The sequence below is a fragment of the Cherax quadricarinatus genome, chromosome 27 (assembly GCF_038502225.1).
Source record: "Cherax quadricarinatus isolate ZL_2023a chromosome 27, ASM3850222v1, whole genome shotgun sequence".
Lineage (NCBI taxonomy): Eukaryota > Metazoa > Arthropoda > Malacostraca > Decapoda > Parastacidae > Cherax > Cherax quadricarinatus.
Window position 1 is genome coordinate 32,040,940 of NC_091318.1, and position 7,500 is coordinate 32,048,439.

Here is a 7,500-nt window from a genome sequence, read left to right on the forward strand (position 1 = left end):
GCTGCTCACAATACCATATCTGGAACACTACACAAATAACAAACCATTTGTAAAGGGAACTTTTAAAGGCCTTTGAGTCCATTCTGACCCATTATCTGACCACTACTTGTATTGGTTCAGAATTAGCAGGAAGGTGGATTAGAGCTTCCTTTCCTAATTCTTCATAAAAATAATTGCTTGGCCGTTTTTCAACTTCTGTCTGCGTACTCTTTCGGTCTTTTAGCAGAAAATATTTCTTAATGTCGATAGGTGTTTATTTCTGAGTATTTTGACTGTCCCGATCGTGTCTTTCTTTAATCTTCTATCATTCAACGAAATGATATTTTGTCTTTGTTGTTAGAAATCATAGTTCTTCAAGGTTATTGTGTCCGTCAACAAGTGGACGACCCCAGCATCCTTTCTTGTCAGGGAATATAAGAACCACAGTGTAAATACGTAGACCCTCAGTGTAAATATGAAGGTCCCAGTGTAAATAAAGGGCCCAAGTGTAAATATGAAGACCTCAGTGTAAATATGAAGACTTCAGTGTAAATGTGAAGACTCCCTTGTAAATATGGGGACCCCAGTGTAAATATAAGAACGCCATTGTAAATAAAAGACTCCATTTTAAATATGGAGGCTCCAGTGCAAATATGAAGACCACGGTATAAATATGAGGACTCCAGTGTAAATATGAAGACTGGAATGTAAATTTTAAGACTCCAGTGTAAATGTAAAGACTCCAGTGTAAATATAAAGACTCCAGTGTTAATATGAAGACTCCAGTGTAAATATGAAGACTCCAGTGTAAATATAAAGACTCCAGTGTAAATATAAAGACTCCAGTGTAAATATAAAGACTCCAGTGTAAATATAAAGACTCCAGTGTAAATATAAAGACTCCAGTGTAAATATAAAGACTCCAGTGTAAATATAAAGACTCCAGTGTAAATATTAAGACTCCAGTGTAAATATTAAGACTCCAGTGTAAATATGAAGACTCCAGTGTAAATATTAAGACTCCAGTGTAAATATAAAGACTCCACTGTAAATATGAAGACTCCAGTGTAAATATTAAGACTCCAGTGTAAATATTAAGACTCCAGTGTAAATATTAAGACTCCAGTGTAAATATAAAGACTCCAGTGTAAATATGAAGACTCCAGTGTAAATATTAAGACTCCAGTGTAAATATGAAGACTCAAGTGTAAATATGAAGACTCCAGTGTAAATATGAAGACTCCAGTGTAACTATGAAGATTCCAGTGTAAATTTAAAGACTCGAGGGTAAATATGAGAACAAGTGTAAATTTGAAGACCTCAGTGTAAATATGAGAACATCAGTGTAAATATGAGGTTTCTAGTATGTGAGAGCTCCAGTGTACATATCAAGGTACAGTGTAAATATGGGGACACAGTGTAAATATGAGGACACAGTGTAAATATGGGGACACAGTGTAAATAAGGGGACACAGTGTAAATATGGGGACACAGTGTAAATATGGGGACATTGAAAATATGGGGACACAGTGTATATATGGGGACACAGTGTAAATATGGAGACAGTGTAAATATGGGGACACAGTGTAAATATGGGGACACAGTGTAAATATGGGGACACAGTGTAAATATGGGGACACAGTGTAAATATGGGGACACGGTGTAAATATGGGGACAGTGTAAATATGGGGACAGTGTAAATATGGGGACACAGTGTAAATGTGGGGACAGTGTAAATATGGGGACAGTGTAAATATGGGGACACAGTGTAAATATGGAGACAGTGTAAATATGGGGACACTGTGTAAATATGGGGACACAGTGTAAATATGGGGACACAGTGTAAATATGGGGACACGGTGTAAATATGGGGACAGTGTAAATATGGGGACACAGTGTAAATATGGGAACAGTGTAAATATGGGGACACAGTGAAAATATGGGGACACAGTGTAAATATGGGGACACAGTGTAAATATGGGGACACAGTGTAAATATGGGGACAGTGTAAATATGGGGACACAGTGTAAATATGGGGACACATTGTAAATATGGGGACAGTGTAAATATGAGGACACAGCGTAAATATGGGGACACAGTGTAAATATGGGAACACAGTGTAAATATGAGGACAATGTAAATATGGGGACACAGTGTAAATATGGGGACAGTGTAAATATGGGGACACAGTGTAAATGTAATAAAGTTGGAAGAATTACCGACAATATGTAAAGTAAAAGGACACAAATGCAACTAATGTGACATTTTATTGTGGCAACGTTTCGCTCTCCAGGAGCTTTATCAAGCCATTACAAACAATACATGGACACAGAGGGTATATAAAGGTTCAGAGTGAGGTGCAATACTAGTGAGGTACCATTTCGATGTTCACTAGTGGTAGTAGTAGTAGTAGTAGTAGTAGTAGTGACCAAAGTAATACAATATGGTAGAGCAATTAATTCGTACATGAGTAAAAGGATATAAAAGCTATTACTTGGGTAACATAAAAATACGTTGGACAAATATAGACTGGAAAGAGGCAGCTTGTTTCAGTGTTCACTCTCTGTAATGTGCTTTGTGTAGTATAACAGGAGAGACTATGTGATGGCAGGGTTTACTGTTTTCAGGAGGATTCTTGCTAAGACTTCGGAGATTGTGAAACTGCCGTTGTTTTGTTTAATTGTATTCGAAACAGCGATCAGTGCTGATTCGAGGCACTTGCGTCTGCGGAAATTAGTTTCTTTGATCACTAATTGGGCGTCTCTGAATTTCATGAGATGATTGGTGGAATTCGGTGTTTTACACAGGCGTTGTTCAAGTTATCGTTCCTACATGCGTAAATGTGTTCACTGAGGCGGGTGTCGAGGTTTCTTGCTGTTTCACCTACGTAAATCTTGTCACAGCCTCCACAGGGTATAGTGTAAACTCCTGCATTGACTGGTTCGCGGTGCTTGGATTTAACCAGGACAAAATCCAAGCACCACGAACCAGTCAATGCAGGAGTTTACACTATACCCTGTGGAGGCTGTGACAAGATTTACGTAGGTGAAACAGCAAGAAACCTCGACACCCGCCTCAATGAACACATTTACGCATGTAGGAACGATAACTTGAACAACGCCTGTGTAAAACACCGAAATTCCACCAATCATCTCATGAAATTCAGAGACGCCCAATTAGTGATCAAAGAAACTAATTTCCGCAGACGCAAATGCCTCGAATCAGCACTGATCGCTGTTTCGAATACAATTAAACAAAACAACGGCAGCTTCACCATCTCTGAAGTCTTAGCAAGACTCCTCCTGAAAACAGTAAACCCTCCCATCACATAGTCTCTCCTGTTATACTACACAAAGCACATTACAGAGAGTGAACACTGAAACAAGCTGCCTCTTTCCACTCTATATTTATACAAAGTATTTTTATGTTACCCAAGTAATAGCTTTTATATCCTTTTACTCATGTACGAATTAATTGCTCTACCATATTGTATTACTTTGGTCACTACTACTACTACTACTACTACTACTACTACTACTACCACTAGTGAACATCCAAATGGTACCTCACTAGTATTGCACCTCACTCTGAACCTTTATATACCCTCTGTGTCCATGTATTGTTTGTAATGGCTTGATAAAGCTCCTGGAGAGCGAAACGTTGCCACAATAAAATGTCACATTAGTTGCATTTGTGTCCTTTTACTTTACACACAGTGTAAATATTGGGACACATTGTAAATATGGGGACACTGTAAATATGGGGACACAGTGTAAATATGGGGACACAGTGTAAATATGGGGACACAGTGTAAATATGGGGACACAGTGTAAATATGGGGATACAGTGTAAGTATGGGGACACAGTGTAAATATAGGGACACAGTGTAAATATGGGGACACAACGTAAATATGGGGACACAGTGCAAATATGGGGACAGTGTAAATATGGGGACACAGTGTAAATATGGGGACACAGTGTAAATATGGGGACACAGTGTAAATATGGAGACAGTGTAAATATGGAGACACAGTGTAAATATGGAGACAGTGTAAATATGGAGACACAGTGTAAATATGGAGACAGTGTAAATATGGGGACACAGTGTAAATATGGGGACAGTGTAAATATGGGGACAGTGTAAATATGGGGACACAGTGTAAATATGGGGACACAGTATAAATATGGGGACACAGTGTAAATATGGGACACAGTGTAAATATGGGGACAGTGTAAATATGAGGACAGTGTAAATATGGAGACACAGTGTAAATATGGAGACAGTGTAAATATGGGGACACAGTGTAAATATGGAGACAGTGTAAATATGGGGACTGTAAATATGGGGACACAGTGTAAATATGGGGACACAGTGTAAATACTGGGACACAGTGTAAATATGGGGACACCGTGCAAATATGGGGACACAGTGTAAATATGGGTACACAGTGTAAATATGGAGACACAGTGTAAATATGAGGATACAGTGTAAATATGAGGACACAGTGTAAATATGGGGACAGTGTAAATATGGGGACACTGTAAATATGGGGACAATGTAAATATGGGGACAGTGTAAATATGGGGACACAGTGTAAATATGGACACACAGTGTAAATATGGGAACACAGTGTAAATATGGGGACACAGTGTAAATATGGGGACACAGTGTAAATATGGGGACAGTGTAAATATGGGGACACAGTTTAAATATGGGGACAATGTAAATATGGGGGACAGTGTAAATATGGGGACACAGTGTAAATATGGGGACAGTGTAAATATGGGGACACAGTGTAAATATGGGTACAGTGTAAATATGGAGACAGTGTAAATATGGGGACACAGTGTAAATATGGGGACACAGTGTAAATATGTGGACAGTGTAAATATGGGGACAGTGTAAATATGGGGACACAGTGTAAATATGGGGACAGTGTAAATATGGGGACAGTGTAAACATGGGGACACAGTGTAAATATGGGGACACAGTGTAAATATGGGTACACAGTGTAAATATGGGGACACAGTGTAAATATGGGGACACAGTGCAAATATGGGGACACAGTGTAAATATGGGGACACAGTGTAAATATGGAGACACAGTGTAAATATGAGGACACAGTGTAAATACAGGGACACAGTGTAAATATGGGGACATTGTAAATATGGGGACAGAGTGTAAATATGGGGACACAGTGTAAATATTGGGACAGTGTAAATATGGGGACAGTGTAAATATGGGGACAGTGTAAATATGGAGACACAGTGTAAATATGAGGACACAGTGTAAATACAGGGACACAGTGTGAATATGGGGACACAGTGTAAATATGAGGACACAGTGTAAATATGAGGACACAGTGCAAATATGGGGACACAGTGTAAATATGGGGACACAGTGTAAATATAGAGACACAGTGTAAATATGAGGATACAGTGTAAATACAGGGACACAGTGTAAATATGGGGACATTGTAAATATGGGGACACAGTGTAAATATGGGGACAGTGTAAATATGGGGACACAGTGTGAATATGGGGACACAGTGTAAATATGGGGACACAGTGTAAATATAGAGACACAGTGTAAATATGAGGATACAGTGTAAATACAGGGACACAGTGTAAATATGGGGACATTGTAAATATGGGGACACAGTGTAAATATGGGGACAGTGTAAATATGGGGACACAGTGTGAATATGGGGACACAGTGTAAATATGGGGACACAGTGTAAATATGGGGACATTGTAAATATGGGGACAGTGTAAATATGGGGACACAGTGTAAATATGGAGACACAGTGTAAATATGAGGACACAGTGTAAATACAATAACACTGTAAATATGGGGACATTGTAAATATGGGGACACAGTGTAAATATAGGGACACAGTGTAAATATGTGGACAGTGTAAATATGGGGACAGTGTAAATATGGGGACAGTGTAAACATGGGGACACAGTGTAAATATGGGGACACAGTGTAAATATGGGGACACAGTGTAAATATGGGGACACAGTGTAAATATGGGGACACAGTGTAAATATGGGGACACAGTGTAAATATGGGGACATTGTAAATATGGGGACAGTGTAAATATAGGGACACAGTGTAAATATTGGGACACAGTGTACATTGGTCACTACATTTCGATGAAGTCTTAAAATAACCCAGAAGACAATCAAGAGTTGCCATAAAAATAAGAAGTATTAAACGGTTATGACCATTTAGCACTGAAAGTTGTTACTAGAGCAGAGAAGGTTAAGTTTAACATAATTATCAGAGGTAAACATTCTATATAATTACACAGATAATATAATATCTATATCAGGTACAAAATTGTGTAATTGTGTACCACTCAGACCAGTGTGAGGGGGGTGAGGGAGGTGAGGGAGGTGAGGGAGGTGAGGGAGGTGAGGGAGGTGAGGGAGGTGAGGGAGGTGAGGGAGGTGTGAATGTCACGATGATATTCCATCACTTTGACAACATCACATGACAACAGTCTAACTAGGGTGATGGAAGAAACAGTGTTTGTAATATCCTCCTTCACTCTTACAATATCACATGACAACATTCTAGCCAGAGTGATGGAAGGAACAGTGTTAGGATGACACGCCTTCAGGCTGCTGAATTCAAAGAAATGAAACTCATTTTCACTAAGAAACTTTCAACAAAAAAAACAGCTTGATGTTTTAACACCGCCATTCAGGTTGAGCTGCTGAACCTGTAAACAACGGAACGAGGTATTTTGAAAACTCGAGGAGCCAACATGAAATAACAAACGTCTTCCTTCAGGTTGGTCTGGCTTAATTAAGAAAACACTGGCTACCACAATCAGGTCACCTCTTCGTGGCTTGCTCTCTCTCTCTCTCTCTCTCTCTCTCTCTCTCATTCTTTCTCTCGTTCTCACTCTTCTCTTCTCTTCCTCTCTCTCTGCCCATATATACATACATTACATACATAAATACATGAACAAACACACACACACACACACACACACACATACACACGCAGATGAGACAGAAGAGACCCCAGAAAGACGAAGAGGTGAGGTACACCATCAAGTGTTGCGCACAATACATACAAGCGAGGAAGAAGTGAAGGGGCTACTAAGTGAGCTAGATACCTCAAACGCGATGGGGCCGGGTAACATCTCTCCATGGGTCCTGAGAGAGGGAGCAGATGCGTTATGCGTGCCGCTGACAACAATCTTCAACAAATCTATCGAAACAGTTCGACTACCTGAGGTTTGGACGACAGAAAATGTAGTCCCAATTTTTAAAAAAAGGAGACGAACACGACGCACTTAACTACATTAAACTTCTGTAGGAAGGCTTTTGACACAGTTTCACACAAGAGATTAGTGCATAAGCTGGAGAACCAGGAAAGTATGACAGGGAAGATGCTGAAATGAATCAGGGAATACCTGTCTGGAAAACATCAGCGAGTCATGGTACGTGACGAAGTGCCAGAGTGGGAGAATGTGACAAGCGGGGTTCCACAGGGGTCAGTCG

General features: G+C 39.7%; 1 protein-coding gene across 1 annotated transcript in view; it reads left to right on the forward strand.

Annotated features, from left to right (window-relative positions):
• Positions 1-7,500, forward strand: part of LOC128691012 (G-protein coupled receptor GRL101-like) — a 605,305-nt gene that overhangs the window by 525,161 nt on the left and 72,644 nt on the right. The gene's annotated exons all lie outside the window — the stretch shown is intronic.